This window comes from Drosophila melanogaster, chromosome 3L (assembly GCF_000001215.4).
Source record: "Drosophila melanogaster chromosome 3L".
Lineage (NCBI taxonomy): Eukaryota > Metazoa > Arthropoda > Insecta > Diptera > Drosophilidae > Drosophila > Drosophila melanogaster.
Genome location: NT_037436.4, coordinates 6287094 through 6306397, shown reverse-complemented (window position 1 = coordinate 6306397; position 19304 = coordinate 6287094). Strand labels below are relative to the sequence as shown.

Genomic DNA, 19304 nt, shown 5'->3' with positions numbered 1-19304 from the left:
AATGACAAAATGCAACAACAAATAATACACAATGTTCAATAATCGTCGATTGTCATTGGCATTGTTTTGGCCGTCTTGTTTTGCTTTATGACTGCTGCTGGTGGCGGGTGGCTTTGTAACTGTCTGCGGTTTCAGCCGCTGCTGCTGGCCAAAAGCTCGTGCCTCGCAAGCCAAGTTAACCCGCCAGCCAAACAGCCAGGCCAAGTCAGCCAGCCAGGCAGCAAAATGTATTTCTTTTGACGGCGTCTGACAGCCCCTGTCATTTTATTAAATATGGTTTTTCTTGATTTCCCAGCTCCACCGCACCACACCACCACCCAAACCATCACCCACAACCCACCCAGCCGTCGCCTTTTATCAGTGTTCAAAATCCCGTTTTCGTTGTCAGCGCCAACAAGTTATGCGGTGCGGTGTTCGATTAACGGACATCAGCATGGGTCGGTGGTGGCTAGGTGGTGCTCCTACCAGTAGCCAATGCAACAGGTGTTTCGTCTCCTTGTGGGTTGTGTCACGTAGCGCTGGCTGTCAGGAGCAGCTTGTAATTGAGGCAGTGGCAACGGCGTAGTGGTTCAGGTTAGCGGGTGGGTGGTGCTGCATCCTTTTGGTATTCCAGTGCAGCACATAGCGATTATAGCGAATCGTCCCTCAGGCCAAACGCTCCAGCCATGTGAGCCATCGGAATGTTAATGCAAAAATCCCGCTGCCAGAATCGAGCAGCAGGTGTTTGTTTACCACATCGCAGCAGACTCATCGGAGCGAATTATGAACTATTAAGGCTCGTTAGTTCCGTATGAAAGGCGATTAGGCTAATGATAATAATATTGATAATTAACGGTGCATCAACATTTACTCTAATTTGCCATAAACAGCGTGGAAAAAAAGCCGCAATTAATCAGGAAAAGTCGCTTGAATGCATCTCGCCGAGTCGAGGTAACTAAAAAGCCCACGCAAGGTATTCAATCAAAGCCCAATCGCCTGTTTGTTTGCCTCCTTTTAGCATCTCGACATCTAGCGCATATTCAATTGACTCCGGCCGCCGAGGCAGAGGCACCCAATCAGTGCTAAACACATTGGCATTTCGCTAAATGAGTGTGGGTACATAACTCAGGACCCAACAATGCCGCTTTTTAGGCCCATCCAACTGCCAAGGCGGTTGCACTAATTGCGCTAATAATGGGGATTACCTCAGAGCGCAATCTGAGTCGGCTCGAAAACCCAGCGAAAGGTAACTAACACCGCGCTAAAGATTTCCAAACCTAGGTAAGAGATACACTCGCAGAAATTGGTTTTACCGCAAATTCACAGAGCATTGAACTGCATCATATGCATTTGTGCTGCCAAATTTCAAGCTATTGATTTTCTCCCAGTGCAGCTAAGTAAAGCAAAGAAAAGCAAGTCAAAGCTAAATAAAATCGAGTCTAGTCGACGACGCCAACGCACTAATGGGCGCTTTGTGGTGCCAACTGCTCATGTGCTCATGTAGGGGGATTTCACCCGTGCAGATGCAGTGCACCCACTTCACGCCGCCTTCTCCGCCACCAGCAGCTCCAACTGCATGGGAATGCGCTGGCTGCCTGGCTGGCTGGCTGGCTGGGCTCCTTTGCATGCGACGGGCGTTTATTGTAATTTCATTAAACGAAAAATAAACGCAAAAATAGCTAAATTGACTGCGACCAGTCTCGCTTGCAGACGCAAAATCCCCTTTTTCCAGTGGCGCAATTAGAGCTAAAAATTATGGCACTCGACCGGTTGCCCACTTTAAATAGGTTGCAATTTATGAGAGCGGTACACAATCGTGGGCGAGACAGACCCATGCATATGGGTGGATTGGCTGGGTGGTGCAGTGGAGCAATGATGCAATGAGATTGGGAGGGTGGTGCAACTCGTCATGGCAGAGTGAAAGTGGCATGTCGAATCCTTAATTCGCTCTCAATTGTTGCGGTCAGCGATTCGGCAGGGCGTTTGCACAATTTATCATCTCGGGCCGCTCATCAAATTAAAGTGCAATTTAAATTCAATTAGCAATTTGCGTGTGCAGCTCGTTTTGGCAGCTCGGTCATGTCGCAGAACCGTCAACATGACAGGTAAAACCATCTCCTTTCTCCGCCAATGACAAACACACGTGGTGCATTCTGTTGCTGCTGTTGCTGCTGCTGCTGCCCCTTCGATGTAATGGAAAAGTTGCATGCAAATTGCTCAAAACCGCAACGAATTCATTAAAACAATTAGCCGAGCGGCAGAAGGAGCAACAGCTGGCCAATGATGAAGTTTCCGAACTGCCAGTCAACATTTCGACTAAACTTCAATTAATTTGCTTCCACAGGGCACACGGAGCACTGTCTCCTGAGAAAGAAAAAGGGTTGGGTTTGCGTATGGGTTTGGTTTTGGTTAAGCTGGGGTAACCATGTAGTGCAAATATGATTGGTTGGGAAGCCGAAAGGGGAGTCGCCAATTGCGTTCAATTATGTGTTTAACTAAACTCATTTCGGGCGGAAGTTTGTCACGAAAATGGAATTAGTTCGAGCATAATGTGGTATGGGCCCCCGCCATATCTACTCACATGGCATGGGTTCACTAAAATAATTGCATCAAAATAATGCCTAATTATTGGCGGTTAAATTGAAATACTTTATGGCTAAGGTTTGCTAGCAAACACGTTTTTACTTTCAAGCCATAGTGTTTCAACTTAATTATACAAATTAAAAGCAGACACACCCCCACCACCCATAAATATTATTTTAGTGCAATGTCCGCCGATTTAAGGCTTATCTCTACGAAAATCTCTTCCTTGATCGTGTCCCCATCTAAGTGCCTTTGTGGATCTCTACCATTATCGTAAAAATAACGCTCGACATTCGCAATCCAAAGATGCAATTGCATTCCAGAGGCTTTAATGATTGCGCATCAGCCGAGTCGAACCGTAGATAAGCGAGACTTTTATTGTTTGATTAGACCGCAAATCGAAATCCGCATCGAGTGGTGGGCCAATAAATGTTAGCTCCGCTAGTTTATGCGTCCATAAAAGATTCGCGACGGGATTATCCCAGTCAGTCACAGGCATTCGGTTGTTTGATTCGATCAAGTGATCAGGCCGATGACTTAATGGCTGACCAGGCCAAGTAATCGTGCCTCGCAGTCATCAACAAAGTTGGCGCTCTGACACATCGACTGACTGACTGGCTGACTGATGAGCCACGGGAGTTATAAAAATTCTACAATTAAAAGCGAAAGACGAGCAGGCACGGTAACAAAAAAGGCAGCCACAGCTGTCAATTATTTCGAGTACTTTTCACCAACGCCTCACGCAGGGCCACTGACAGCCGCTGCCGACTCCGAATCAGAAGCTGTATCTGAAGCTGAAACCAAGTCCAAAAGCTGGGCAAAAACCACCGGTCGAATGCCTGGCAATGCAGGGCAGCTCCTGCCGGGGCATAAATATCGGCGGACCCAATCCATACTTGCAACTGCATACTCGCATGTTGCCCCGAACTGTCAAATTATTTCGATTCATGAATATTAACGCCCCAACAACGTCAGAAGCCGCAAACAAGATGGGCAAAAACACAACAGATATCGAGAATGAATCTGGCAGCCTGGCATGATAATACTCTTTCAAAAAATCACCTGCAATAAGTTGTATTTCATGTTAACAAAGTGTTATCTACCCCAAAGTATGGAATTTTTTTTAAATTTCTTCTGGTATAAGCAAATTACGAAAGGAAATTTACAAATTTCTCATAGCAATAATTTTTAAAACAAGAGAAAGTTCCTATATTAATTTGTAGGTTCAAAATTCTTTTTAAAATTGGAAATACTATTTTTAAGGGTATTGGAAAAGGAGGGCAGTTTATATCGGCTTGGGAATACGACGTGCCGAGTCCAAGGAGCCGTCGACATCCTCGTAATTGACAGCCGCACTTCGGGCCCCTCGTCCACATTTCTGGCGGGAGCTTTTAGTGTGTACATTTTGGTCTCTTTACCGAATTTATCAATTAATTAAAATTCGTGCATTTTTATAAAAATGAATATATATTTATTGATGTCAGCTCGGCGCTGCGCAGCGGATGCATTCCGGCATTTATTCGGTGGTAAATGACATTTTATTGGCGGCCAGTCGCCGCAGTCAATGTCACACAAATTATGCAATTTTTTCGCCACAATTTTAACTCGTTTTTGGTAATGATGGTAATGAATCGCCTTTGCCTCTTTTATATATTTTATGCCATACATATACATACATATATATTTTTTCCACATTCGGCACAGCATCGCTATATATGGCAAATGCGGTTATTGAACTTTGAAAGGGTTAATATTTGAGGGCTTTCGATATGAATTAGGAAGATTTGTTTTAGGAAACGTTGTTTTTCTGGTTAATTTAAGTCATTTCGACTTTTAGAAAGCAACATCTCTCACTAAGCCCTTCAAACCAATCACCTTTGTCGCATTTTCGAGATGAATTTCTTGTAGCTTCTGCGTTATTTTTTTTGGCCTTTTGAAAATGCAGTGCAAGACATTGACCAAAAATGGTCTTACCTAATTTTCCATGAGTTCATAAATCAATGTCAGAGCCGCTGCATTGATTGTCTTCAATTTGTAGCCAACCAGGTTGCTGACCTCAAAGCTGCCGGCTACGTGCTGTGGCAATTATGTTTGCCACCGGTTCACTTCATGTGCCCCAGCCACATAATATAATGCAATATAATCGTACAAGGCAATATAAAATGCCATGGCAACGATGTACGCCTTAGGCCAAAACCGAAACCCGAAAATCCTTTGTGTCATCGAGTCATTAGCATATTGGGGGATTTGCATTAACACCTTTACCGGATTAGGTAATTTCCTAGGCCAGGTCCAAAGGAGCGTGACTCTTTGGTCCCTCGCAAACACTTATTGTCCTTGTCCTTAGAGCGACACAATCTGGAACTCTGCTTCACCGATTTGGGTTCGGATTTGGATCCCAGGCATGCCTGCTGAGTTATTACACCGCCCGACGATGTTGTGCGCGATTTCGTGAGTGCATCTTATAATGCTATTAATTATTTGCATGTTCAGCACCTCGAGGAGAGCGGAGCTGCGTATGGGGATCGAGGAGAACCAGGAGAACCAGAAGGACCAGGAGTACCTGCATCCGTTTCGTTTGGCTCCTAAATTTATGCCGGCAACACGAAGAAATTGTAACAACATGGCAATTTATTCCGAGCAGCAACTGCTGCAAGCCTCGATTATTTCTCGAATTTTTTTTTTTTTTCGCAGTCTCAGTTGCAGTCGCCTGGTTGCGGGAGTAAAAGTGTTTTATTCTATTCTTTTTGGCTGCAGATCCCAGGGCGGGAGTTGCAAGGTCCCCGAAGAGCTCCTGCTGCTGTCGCTGCATAAAATTTGCAAAACTATTTCGCTGGCTGGCTGTTCAGTGCTGTTCTCTGGCCTGAAATACATTTCGCACACCTCGCCGGCATTTACATAGATATACGAGTGTGTCATGTCTGGCCATTCTTCCTGTTCGAGGGGTTTTACTTCGGGGCTAACTCTTTTCTATACTGCATACTCGATACCATACCATACCATATACATAGGTGACTACGGGGAGTGAGAGTGCAGCATTGCACTTGCATCGAAAAATCTAACATACATTCACTTCCGGCGCGCCATTGCCATTTTGAGATAGACAAGAGTTGACAGTCGGATGGCACTGGGGATCGGTGTCTAAAGACTTTATTAGACGCAACGAGTTTAGCTTGTGCACTTAGAAAATTGTTTATTTAATGCAGAGAATACATAATATTGTATCTACAATAATAATAATAATCTCTCATGATATGGAGTGCGTACTTACAAGTATGTATAAAATACATCTGAAAATGTTTTATTATATTTCATTTCCACAGAGTGCAACTATTTGGGCTAATTGCAGTAAAATCCCCTACACCACGCTAACGTCATCATCAGGCTGCTGCCTCTGAGTTGTCTTAGCCAATTTGCATTTGCAGCTGGGGCTGGAACACAGCACTGAATTTGAGCGGCTCTGTGTCGCGACCCCGAACTAAAAGTAAGACGAAAAGTCTGGCCCAAAACCATAGGCACACTTTGCTAATTAGCCAGGCCGCGAGCGTCAAATTTGGGCCAAGGAACGTGGCAGGAGGCCAGACTTATGCACTCGTATGTGGCATCAAATTAATTAAGACTCGAACGTGCCAAGGAGCCAAACCGCAGCGTATTTCTATGCAATTGCCAGGCTGCAAATAAGGAAAGCTGACGAGAGCCGAAAAAGGCAAATCTGGGGGGTGAAGTGTCAAAGCAAAGCCAAAAACACTGGCTAATTAATGATTATGACGCAGACAAGGCGAACTTCTAATTGAATAGCGAGGCGAAAAGCAGCGAGCTGAAAACCTTCATCCCGGCTTCTAAGCGGACCACACACAGCGTTTTGGGATCCAGAAAAGTATCTGAGTATCTGAGCATTCGAGTGTCTTCTGGGTATCTTCTTCTCTGGAGGACCAGACGACAAGCGGCCAACAAATTGACCTGCAACATGTTGAACAACAGCCATAAAGGCAGCGGCGGTCGCAAGAGCCCAAAAAGAAACTTGTTGATTGCTCTATCCGAAAAATTAATTGGACCACACACGAAGAAAGCAAAACCAAGCGGGCTGGGTCCCCATAATAAAAGGCCAGAAAGAGATGGCACCACGCTGTCTAATTAGGCAAGCGGACAGGTGAGCGAAAGAGAGCGCAATAAAGACGCAGATGCATCGCGGATCTGTGGGTGTCATATATTTTAATGACTCTAGGCTCCCCAAAGACCCAGATCCGAATGACAGGCACCACCAGAGCTGGCCACTTTTATTATGCTAAATATTCTGGCTTCAGTTCAGAGTTATGAAAATAAATGAAAAAGCGGACTTGTTTAATAACAATAAGTATATTCCTTATTTATTTTTTTTATAAAATATTATAGAATATTTATCTTAATCGTTTTTTAAAATATTTTTTAAATATAAAAGGAGTGCAAAAGAAGGCCAAAATTCCTTAAGGGCCTGGGCTATAAAAAATACGTTTTGGCACCACTAGAACTGGCTAAAACGAAAAAGCCAAGCGATCAGAGTGATAACCGCGGCCGTCGAGACCAAAATGAAATGGCAAGGCGGTGCGAATGGCTTGCATAAATCCATGTGAAATGCAACTGGCAAGTCGGCGACTGTCCTGAATTCGCCCTGCATCCGAGTCGTTAGGCTGAAATGCAAATCAGTTGCGGATTTGGATTCGGTTTCGGAATCGAATTCAGATTCAGATTCGCCAGCCGCATATGTAGGTCTCCAGGGTGTCACTCTTAACCTTATTTCGCCGCCTCATAAATGGGCCAACAACTGACGGATGGAATGGATATGTTTTTTTTTTCACATGGGTGGCCTTCGCCGATTGTTAGACATTTGGCTTTCTCTCTCAATTAGCAGCGATCGAATGGAATTGTCAGCCGGAATGTTTGTCAATTATCGAAATTCAATTCATGGAATGACCAAACTTGGCCACTGACGTTTTATTGACTCGAATGACCCCCAAGGCTCGCTTGATATATGGTCAGGAGGTCGGGGAATTAATTCCGCAGCCAAGATCTTGGCCCCCCAGCAATGGACTCACCATGGACGACGAACACGTGCAGATGGAGCAATGTAAATAGAATGCCCTTTTGTCGTTCCGAGCTAGTTCTCCACCGGGTCCATGTATGAACGCCCCCTTTTGCAGGCGGTGGTAACGCCCCCCAGCCAAAAAGACACACTGCAGTGCAGTTGAGCAAAAAGGTGCGGGGTGGGGGGGGGGCTAAGTTCAGTTAACAGTGGATGGGGGATAGGTGGTGGATAGTGGATAGTGGGGAATGGAGAATGGGGAGTCGCATCGTAAACTCAGCACGTAAATTATGATCAGCCAACGGCGTTGAATATTAATTGCACCGCACCGAAATGAACAAAGGCTAGGGAGCATCAGCCGACGGGACCTGGACGTGGAAGTGGACGTGGATGTGGACATCCACATAGACGGGGATCTAGGCAGCCTCTCCAGGAGCAGAGCGGCATTCCAGTCTAGGCACATATCCACTGACCATACTTGGTGGGCTGTTGACTTGGCTCTGCCGCTGTGGCCATTGCCACTGTCCATGTGCGAGCATCTGTAACGGTGTCTTTGATAAGCGTCGATAATTATTGACCAGGCCTGCCACACGGGGGCCACTTGGAGCTTCGTTAGAGCCCCTGGACAATGGTCAGCACTCATGCACTCAGAGAAAATTAACTGAGTTAGCTTAGACGAATGATAACGTAACTTGAAGTTCTTAAGTTATTCAATTGTTTAATCAAAACATAGTGGAAGATTTTTATTCTTTAGTAATTTAGAAGGCACTGACAGCCGTCTGGACTGATTTATTGGATCAACATTAATAAATTATTCAGTATTCAAAAATGTAAATATTAATAATAATAGTAGTGGTCATCTATCAATGTCAGACATTTCTTAAGTGTTGAGCTGTTGGAAACATATTCCGACAAAAAATTGGGAAAAAACTACTCAGACCAGATTTGGCTTAAGCTAAGCCTTTAACTATGAGCTAACTTAATACGCTTCAGGTATAGGCATTTGCTTAATCAAATACAAATTTTTCGCAGTGGATTTCAGAGCAAACTAATATTTCTGCGAGTGTGAGCCAGCAGTTAGATATTTAATTAATTTCCAGGAAGTTTTGATCGCACCGTCTGGGCTTTCGTTTTTCGCCATTGTCGCGGTCATCACTCAGTTGGAGTTTTGAGCTGGAGTTGGTCGAGAGGATGAAGATGAAGATTGGAGCTGGTGAGCTGGTGAGCTGGCGATGGGAAGACCATGACGACGCGGCAACCTGTATGTCAGTGTCAACGACGGACGACCCCCGCTGCTCATTTGCTGTCTTGCTGCTTGATGAATTGTCGCCGGAGCGAGATGCCGAGGTGTGGTCTTAACCTGGCCACTTCACCGAGCCCTTTTCGCCTGTTTACTGTCACAGTCATTTGGCTCTAACATAAAATATTTGCCAGGGAAGCGACTTTTGACTGAGTGCCAATGAACGTGGTCCATTGCAGCGTACCGAATCGCAGGCAGCAGCAGTTCGCAACTGAAATTGTTGACTCAATGTGGCCAAGGCTCTTTCGTTCATTCTGTTTGTGGCATTTTTGTCCTGCGGCCACCGGTCGAGAAACCTGAAAATTGTTTGTGTATTTATCATGGCCGACAAAGCGGCGCAAATCTCTCAAAAAAACTGAAATCACAAGGCTATCAAGAGCCATGCAGCAACTGCGTCGGCAGCAGCAGCAGCAGCAACAATAAAAATGCCAACCACAGTTGGTGGCAAAAAGCACACAACAAGCTGGCCAACAGAGGAGAATCGAAATCGACGGTTGGAAAAAAACAAAAAAGCCCGGAAGCAAGTCAAAAAGTTTCAGTTTATTGAATTCTTGCCTTCGATCTGCAAAACGGAACTACATCTCTAGACCTGGCTTTGCTCGTAAATAAATCCTATTTTCCAGCACACTCTCTGCCAAAAGTCTACACCACTGAATATTTATTTGAATGCCCAGCGGCTGACGTCGTTCAAGTGTATTTTGATGGAGAATTTGGCAGGGCTTGGTAAAGTACGAAATATAAGAAAAGTTTTAATTTGGCTTAAAAAAACACAATATTACTTCGGCCGCACTGTTTGCGTGAAAAAATCTCAGACTGTAATTAGACACGATTTGGTGGCAATTACCACCTGGTACTCCAAAGTATGGCATGCAAACGAATTCTGGGTCGTGCTGGGAAAAATTGCCGGGGGCAAAGTCATAGAAAAACACTCGTAGCTCGGAAGCAAATTAAGCTGCAAATAATAAATAATTTGTGATCATAAATGGCAATAAAAAGGCGGTCAAAGCTGCAGTTCAATGCAAAGATCAGCGGCAGCAGCTAGCGATTTGTTTCGCGAGATAATTCCAAACTAATTTGGTAGCATTTAGCCAGAGAATTATCGCTGGTCGGTGGGTCGTTGGTGGGTCCTAAAAATCGAAACGCCGCGGGATCCGCAGCTGAGTAATGGCATTGAAAAATGCATAAATTTCGAACTGCCCCGGCCGGCCACGCCCACTGCGAATCAGTCAAAAGCGGCAGCGGGCTGCAAAGCATTAAATATGCAGACATATGGGGGAAAAATGTAAAAATCTAACGGCCCCAAATGCACTGAGCCCGATGCAAATGCAAATGCAATGGGCCATTAAATAGGCATCACTCATACGACGCGTTGTACATAAATATGTTGCAAACCGTATTTGATGGCCAAGGATGTTACACAATCTGATGGATAGCAAAACGAGAGACTGCATCGCCGCCCCATTCGGATTATCGATTCACTCAACTCGTCCATCTCCGCGAATATATCACTCATACGCCGCGTGCAACGGAACGAAGCGGATCGCAGCGAAGCGAAGCCAATAGCGAAGCCAAGCCAAGCCGGTTGTAAAATAGAAATTACAAATGCAGAACAAATTTATGACCAAAGAGAGCTGGGGACAGCAGAAATCTGCCGTGAGTGATCCCCAATCGCACATTTGCCAACGGCGATCGTGGCTCTATCGATGCGGATTGTGACCCCAGGCCAGTTTTATGTTCACAGAGAGAAAAGCAGGAATACATTTTCCATGATATAAATCTTCTACTTATCCACATTTTTAGTTAAAATACATCGAATTTTCTCTCTCTGCACTTGTATTTTGTGAATCCTCTGGCGGCCGTTTGTTCGCCGTTGTCATCGATCGCTTGAGTGCCGTATGTCGTTTGAATGAGTTATGGCAATGTCTTTGCATTCGATCCATTGCATTGGCCATGACTTTTTGCATTTGCCAACTGCTCTCCCGGGAATTGTGTTTTGCTTTTTCGGTGCAACTTTGGCCCGGTCATGCAATTGCGTATACGCACTGGATGCACTAGCTTTCTCACACTTTGTAATCTCCGCCAGGCAACGTGGAAACATTGTTCCACCAGCCGGAAAGGTGAACATGTCGAAGGCAGGCAGGAAATTGAATGTTCGAGCCGACAAGTACAAAGTAAATAGAGAGGGCGATGCGCTGCATAAATCTAGCTCCAGAATTTATGACACACTCGAGCCACGTTAATAAGCAAATCAGGCAGACAGAGAATAAGGATGGGAATGGTACTCCGCGTCGGCAACAGGATTTTGGAAATGGCAATAAAACTTTTTATGGACATTTTTATGCCACAGCAATGAATTATGAAATATTTTGGCACCGAATGCGGCTTTGGAGAATAGAAATTCACATTAATCATAAAAGGACACGGTTTAGATAGATAAATAAATAGCCAAAGGAGGACACAGAAAGGGGGTAACCAACCTGTAGGCAAAGTCATAAAATTGAGTTATTAAACAGGTGCAGAGAGCTGCGCCGATATGCGGAATCTGTGGAGATATGTATCAATTTGAAAAGCGAGAAAGAGACAAAAGGGGAACCCCCGTGGGCAGTGACCAAACAGCAATCAGTGCAAATGCCTTGGAGAAATGGAGGTCAAATACGGGCACCGCGTGTTGATTTTCCACCGCCAGCCCCGTCTCCATTTGGCTGGAAAAGCGCTGGAAAATCAACATGCGAGGCACAAATGTTTTTCGACCATGTTAAACAAAAGAGTGGAAAATTATTGTTCCACGAGGACGGCAGGGAGCGCGAAAATTCAACAGCAAAACAATTACAGTTGCCCCATTCGAGCGGTGGCCCAATTACGCGGGGGTATTCGTATATGTGTGTGTTTTTGTGTGTGTGGATGGTGGTTATATGGTAGTCGGTGGGTTACTGGATTCCCGCCTGTAGGATATGTCGAATATTTTCCGACAAGCTTCGGAGCAAACGCGATAACATTTTTACATACAACGCAAATTTCATTCCACTCCGAGTGGAGATGGGGAAAAGCGGAGCAGCATTTTCTGGTAGCTGACTGCATGCAGCAGATAGAAGCACCGTCCTCAAGACGCCAGACGCAAATTGAGGCACTCACATATGGTGGCTTCCCATCCTCATCCCCAGCACCATACCCCTACCCATCGCAGGCAACTTTATCAGGAGCAGCTGCTCGTAGCTGCCACAATATGCATTATATTGCTCATGACCCTTAGGGCGGTCCGGGATAAGATAAATGAAATTAAGCTTCAGTTCATTTTTGGCTACAGCACCAAGCCACACGGCCAAATATGGCCATGATAATTGCCTTAAGTGCTCCGGCACATGCAGGCCAGCGATAGTGGTTACTTTAAGTGGTTACCGAGAGTTCAAAGGGTCTCGAGTGCGCTTTAATTCCCACCCAATCTTTCATATTCCTACCCAGGTCCATCAATGCTAATAGAAGTGCACAAATGAGTTGCGGAACACCAGAATGCCAAAACCCGCGAATACCCGCGATGTGACCCATTTTCACAAGCCACCCCTGAACAATGCCAATAAATTTGCATATAAGAATCCTGGCAAAGAACCCAGACACGAGAACAAAAACAGGAATAAAAGAAAAACCTAAAGCGGCACAAACATAAAATCTGCACATGAAAAGGCTTTTATTTGGCACAAATGAAAACATAAACAAGTGGAGAGTGTGTGCCAGGGGTTAACGAGTATTTAAAAAAGGCTTAAAAGAAGGCTTAAAAGAAGGACTTGGATTTGCCAATTTGAAATCACAATACCCAGAAAAATATATTTTCGTTTACGAAATTGTAGAAATATTGCACCCAATAGTATTCACAAATAAACTAACATGTGATAAAGCAGACAAAGCGTTTTCAATCTGAAAACTAATTCTAAATTGTACAAATTGCCTGATTTGTTCAGTTGCAGTTTAAATAGGATTAACACCAGCTTGCCGGCTTAGCTGCATCTACCCAACTCCAGGGTATTCAGAAATGTGAAATTTATTTAATTCGTAGCGGTGGCGTTTTTTATGATGCATATAAAATTTGCCAAAAGGATTTGGCCCCAAACGAAACAAAAATCCACAGTTGCCGCATATGAAATACAAAAAAAAAATGGTTGCAAAAATCGGGAGATATCGCACATATGCGCAGACTTCTGCTACCCGAAATCAACTGAATATACACTGCGATGGCAGCGGGGCGAACAATGAAATTTACAAATAACTTAACAATTTGCTTTTGGCCCTGACGGATGACAGGGAAAGAAGGGGTATGGCATTGGAATCGGAGACCGACCGTATAGTGGGGATTTCAGGATTTTGGATGGCGAATCCGATGGGGGCATCGCTGTCGAGTCATCACGACAACTGAGCCAAGCTGCGACATTTGCCGGTGAAAGTTAAGCCAATCATCGCAACAATGTCGACAGCGACAGCAGCATTTTTCGCTAACAGAGACATGAATTTCAATACAAATTCGTCGGTGTGTTCGCGAATGTTTTGTAATCCGTCGATGATCGCTGGGATCGAAGGCATTCAAAAATTTCACATGATGATGATGATGATGATGGTGCACACCGGTCCTATGGCAGCTGCTTGTCCTCAGTCTCGTTTCACTCGGCCAATGCTAATTTTTGACGTTCTCCGAAAGGGTATGATCAGTGCCCTATATGGCAGGCGCAGAATAATGCAGTCGATCTCAATCCCGATCCACAGTACGGCATTTTACCCAATATTGTCTGTCTGCCAATCGGATTTGATATTCTTGCGGTAATGGAATATATGTAAAGTAGATGTAAATCAGGCGATTTGATAGACTTATGCAGGCGGATTGTGGGCTTTAATTTGGCCAAAAAGAAAGTTATGCATATGCTTGGTAGGAATATTGAGTGGGTTACAACGCAATTAAATAAATGATGGGTTCAATACAGATTCCTTACTTTATTTTATAATATTTTTAAATTTCAGTTTATCTTTTATATAGATTTCATTTCTTTTTGATAACTGTGTGCCAAACTTTTTACAGAACACTTTGGAATCCTTTAGAGCAACTGGCAGAGATTTAAAATATTTAAGGGCTTTTAGGTAGAATTACGTCGATGGTTTTCCTGAAGCTTTTCCCCGACATCTTCCTTACTTTGACTTGCTAAACTTTTGCAGTCGTCTCTCCATTTCAACTGGCGCGCATTTCTCAGCCACAAGCCCACATAAATAACATAGTTGCGTTTCGTGGACTCCAAGCCCCACCCTCTTCATCTGACTGCCCGACTTGCACTCGTCATAAATTTTAATACACATTTTGGTTTGCAAATTGCTCCGCAAGATGCAATTCGCAATTCGCGCTCCTTCTTCTACTGCTGCTGCTGCTGCTGCTTCTCCTGCTGCTGTTGTCCTTTTGGAGAAAAACGACAGCGACAACTGTGACGAGCACGTCAGCTTTTTGATTGACTGGCTAAGTTCAGCCGATTTCCGACCATCTTTTCCAGTTGCCCCGCCCCTCTACGCCCCTGTGCCACCCTCACGCATTCGCATAGAACGGCAGCAAATTGCATAATTTTTACATAAATATGCTGACGTGCATTCATAATCATAAAAAAGGGTTAGCGTTCATCTGTTTGTTTTGCGTCTGGTGGTTGGTGGAAAACATACCATTCGTCCATGGGCCCTTGGCCTTTTCTTTATATTACGTTTGGTCTGTTATTTATTTGGCCTCATGCCTGCATATATTGTTTAATATGCAGCCTAATAGGCACTCGATCTGGGGTCCATGCAATCGATGTATGCAAAGGCAGGCCAACAACAATGCCTGAAAAAGCGCACAGTGCATAAAATATTTATGATGGCGAATTGTGTTGGCAATATTTTCAGGTTCAATGACGGCTTATAAAGTTCGTGGACCTTCGGGAGGGGATTGCGAAATAATTCATGCGTAAAACAACAGACAATTGTTGTCTTACAGGTGGATAGTCGGGATAACAATGGGAAAACTTGTGGAATTTGCGGGCACCGTTTTGGCAAACTGTTTTGCACTAACCACTATGTTCGTAATTTAACTTTTCCAATCAGGAGTGTGGTGGTTTTGCAAACAATAAATGCGCCACAAAACGAAGGTCTCAAGTGCTCAATTAAAAACAAAATTAAAATCGGCGCATAATTTTAAAATTAAATATAAATATGATAATAAAGATATATTTACAGGACTATATATCCCAAAGTACTTTAATCTTCGTCTCGAAGCACAACATCTACAACTAAAACGTTTCCTCTGGCTTACCATAATGGTTTAATAGTATAAACTTAGATGAAACAATTCCCTTCTATGGTATAAATAGTGAATATGATAAGTTCCCGAAAATGTAATCAAAAAGCGTACACCCTTCGCTTCCGACCAAACCAATGGCATTGGCATGACGATAAGCGAGTCCCACCCACATTGCTACAGCCCTCCTCCTTTCGGGCCAACACATTCAGACAGTAAAAAGCAACGAGCTGTGAAAGTCAATTGCATGCAAAACTGTGCCATTGTCAGTGGCATTTGCCATCGACCATCGACTCCTTGCCCTCCGCAGCTTCTGCTCCTAGGTGGCTGAGTATCTGCGATGATGGCTGGTGGGTGGTGGTAAAGGTCCTGACTGTGTGACGACCTCGAATGGACAACAATGGGGCGGTGGGAGGATGACAAACAGGGCAGGACCGCAAAATGGCCACCGCAACAGCAGCAGCAGCAGCAGAGTTGGCCATAAACGACATGCGGGTCAAAAGGACACCCACACAACCAATGGAGCCGCACTGAAGGCGCTTCTTGTGCCCCCCCTTGCTTTTGGCCTACGAAACGCAGGCTGGCCATTCCTGGTTATAAATGGCAGTCATAATAACTGGGTTAAATGCTCAGACGTTCACTTTACTGGGTCTGTGTGTCAGCAGCGTGAGCAGCAGTATGAGCAGTCTGGGTTCGAAAGCCAAGCCCATGTGTTGATTTGCTGTTGATTTTGTCTTGTGCCAGGCTCGAAACTAATTACCAATAGTTCAGGGGTCACTTTCCCATCGGTAGACTCTTTAAACTGCAATTAAGTGCCCAGGCTCGAAGACACAAGACACCGTGGCGATTATAAAGCAATCAAGAGACTGGACTTTTTTCCCCTTCCCCGGCCAAAAAGCACTCCTTCTTTTTTTTTTTTTTGGATTCAACCCACTTCACATCATTTGCAAAATCATAATTCGCGTGTTAAGAGCGCATTAGTCTCACGTTGATTTATCACAGCAGGTATGAACCGCTCACAGGTCGCCACGGAAACAGTAACAGAACGAGAAACTGGGTCTGGGTCTGGCACTTGGATCTTGGCAATCTGGGTCCTGGCCAAGCTGCCGCTGCTCCTCCTTGTCCACCTGGCTCACCTGGCTTCCAATCTCCATCCCGACACCAGGGGCAATTGTCTGCCTTACCATGCTGTTTTAATAACCGAATTGCTGGCTAATTTTCTGAGGAAAGCTTAGCGGAACATGGGCGTGTGGGTGCGGCACCCCCTTTCAGCGATAAGATTGTGCAAAATTCCAATCTGAAAAGCAATTGGTGGCAATACATTTCTGGTAAACAAGGAAGCTGTTCAAAGATTTCTCATTGTTACTTAGCAATAATAGAAGCCAAACACAATTTAGAAACGCAAAACATATTTACATAAACTAAACATATTACGATAACAAAAGCAGCTAAAACCCATCTGGATATCAATGATGACATAATTATAATTCAATTGCTGTTGAAAATTTCGAAGTTTCCGTCTTTCTCGGCAGCAATTATCCCCCAAAGCACTAACATTTTCCCCGAAATCACAGCCAAATTTGCATTTCACGTGGATCACGCATCACTAACACAGAGATTGCCCCTCTGGCGGTGACTACACCCATGTGCTCCTCTGCCAGCTGGAAATTCGTTAAGCCAACGACTTATTTTTGGCTAAGAGAAAGAGTGAGTGAGATGAGACAACAAAAAAGAGTGAGAGAGAGACTCCTTGGAGCTCCAAAGTGGAGCAAATTTATGCCCAATTTCATGCGAGTGGCAAATGATTTATGCGACAGGCGCATTGCAATTGCCAAAAAGGATATATGCGTTGATTTCACATGGCCGCAGGACAAATAACTTCATTACGATTCCCGGTTCGAGTTCGACTGCGAGTTGGATTTAACTGAAAATGGTGGAAGAAAGGTTTTGCCCCTTTGGTAATGACGTTGGAGTTGGGAGATGTTACTGCCTTTCGGCCTGGAATTGTGTATTTGCGATTTGGGATTGGCTTGGGATGGCAACCGGGATTGGGATTTGGATTGGGATTGGGATTGGGATTGGGACTGGGGCTCGCTCAGATTCGGATTGTAAAATATATGCAAGGCAAATCGCACGATTCTCGTGATGTTGCTCATATTTGGGCACCGTAACAAGCCAGGCAACACGCGACAACAGCAACATCAACATCAGCATCAACAACGGCAACGCGAGAAAATCACATTCTACTTATGGCGTGAATTTCGCGGTCGTCTCCTGCCTTCTTTTTAGCCAATTTTTATTTTCTAAAAGGTTTCTTCACCGGTTTTGGCACTTGGCGCAGCCGAAATTCGATTTGAAATTCCCAAATTCAAATTTAAATGCACCTCTGCACCGCCGAATCGTATCGAACGTATCGATACGATTGTGATGTGAAATGGCCAGGAAGTCACGGCACTTGAACCATTTGTTTTCTATGGCAAGACAAAGTAACCAAAGTCAAACCAAACCGTTAGCAGCGTACACATGTTTGTATGACAACGTTGGCCATTAAATGGCAACAAACTTTTCAGTTAATTGCGCAAAGTGCAAATGCAAATTGCGGACAGCAAGCTGCAAACTTCAAGCTGGCCAAAAGGAAAATATGTTAATAAATAATTGGCAGCACGGCGGCATTTGCATCTGTGACCTGCATTTAAGTGTCTCTCCGCTGGCCATAAAACAACTTGGCTGTCGGCTTATGGGATTTCCCTGACAGCGCTACGACGCCGCAGTCAAAATGTCCTTACCTCCATTTTCCACCTCTTGCAATCTGCTGTTTGCGGCACGCACTTAATTAAGACGACAAGTGAACGACCTCGGCTGTCAGAAAAAAAGGGTTTCAACTCTGAGGTCCGCCCGGTTTCAGCTGAGCTCGGATCAGCGCCTTAAATATGAATTATTGCCAAAATGCAGCCAGGGATGCAGCCAGGAATCCAGGGAGATGTCTGGATAAGATAAGCCGGGGGAAAGTGAGCAGGGAGCATAATGCAGTGAAATTGAACTGGAAGCGATGACCCAGCCACAGTTTAAGGGGGATTTATTAACCCATTAAATAGCCAATCCAAGACACGCTAATCAAACGTAGTTCTTTAAAAAAAAATACCCCCTTGTGAGGCCATAAAATATACACAAATCTTTTAGGAGGCTGCCCGGCTTAATATCGCAGTCGATCGCAGACGGAACAACAAATAAAATATATTTTCGCGTATTAATAAAAAGGCCAACAACGATTGCACTTCACACCTCATTGAGATTGGCTATAAAGATGCCTTAATAACTCAGCTAAGTCGGCGAGGATGTTACGCTCTGGATTCTGGATCTCCAAGTTCCCCGGAATCTTGCCCCTTTTCCCACAGATCCCACCGACCTGTCAGTATCGTTTATGACTGCCCATATTTAATTTGCCGGCCCCAAGTCGATGGCCAATTGAAGCGTTTTTCGATAAGGGGCAAAATTCATAAATATGAAAATGGCTTCATTTCGTGCACGATTCGACGACTGCAGACCGCCGTTTGCCGTCTTGCCCTTTTTTTTTCATATCGCTTAAATTAAAACTTAAATTTCAACACTCGCAGCTTTTTGCGATACGGGGCCATATATTTTATGGCCAAAAGCAAAAGCAAACAGCGACCAAGTCTTCGTGGCGAGCTGACAATGGGAAAGGCGTTGCAGTTTTATGTGACAAATGCTCGTATATCTCGAAAGTTGCTGCTGCTGCTGCTGCTCGGGAGCTGAAAACTGAAGTGAACTTCAGTTGGTCTTGAGTTTAGCTCTCCCCAAACGAAACTGACCCTCACATTCATTTATCAAATGCCCGGGAATATGTCGCCTCGACCGGGAGCAAAGCACTGGACGCGGGCCACACCTCTAAGCCGGGCGCAGATCGTCTCCAGGAAAACTCGGCGTTCCTTTCGGATCTCCGTGGCCATGAAGATCCAAACTCCAAGCTGATCTGCCGGCTACTTCATCATCATCATCTTAAATGTGCAGCGCGTAGTCATGGGCTGACATTTTTGAGTCGCCCGGTGGCTGATGTTGCTGTTGTTCCTGTT

General features: G+C 44.6%; 3 long non-coding RNA genes across 3 annotated transcripts; 2 read left to right on the top strand and 1 right to left on the bottom strand.

Annotated features, from left to right (window-relative positions):
• Positions 1-233: 233 nt before the first annotated feature.
• On the bottom strand, positions 234-727 carry lncRNA:CR45113 (long non-coding RNA:CR45113). Its single transcript, NR_124813.1, has one exon. It is a non-coding gene; the product is annotated as a long non-coding RNA:CR45113 (long non-coding RNA).
• Positions 728-894: 167 nt separating this feature from the next.
• On the top strand, positions 895-1638 carry lncRNA:CR45114 (long non-coding RNA:CR45114). The gene is made up of 2 exons (NR_124812.1): positions 895-930; positions 998-1638. It is a non-coding gene; the product is annotated as a long non-coding RNA:CR45114 (long non-coding RNA).
• Positions 1639-3036: 1398 nt separating this feature from the next.
• On the top strand, positions 3037-3651 carry lncRNA:CR45420 (long non-coding RNA:CR45420). Its single transcript, NR_124811.1, has one exon. It is a non-coding gene; the product is annotated as a long non-coding RNA:CR45420 (long non-coding RNA).
• The last annotated feature ends 15653 nt before the right edge of the window (positions 3652-19304 follow it).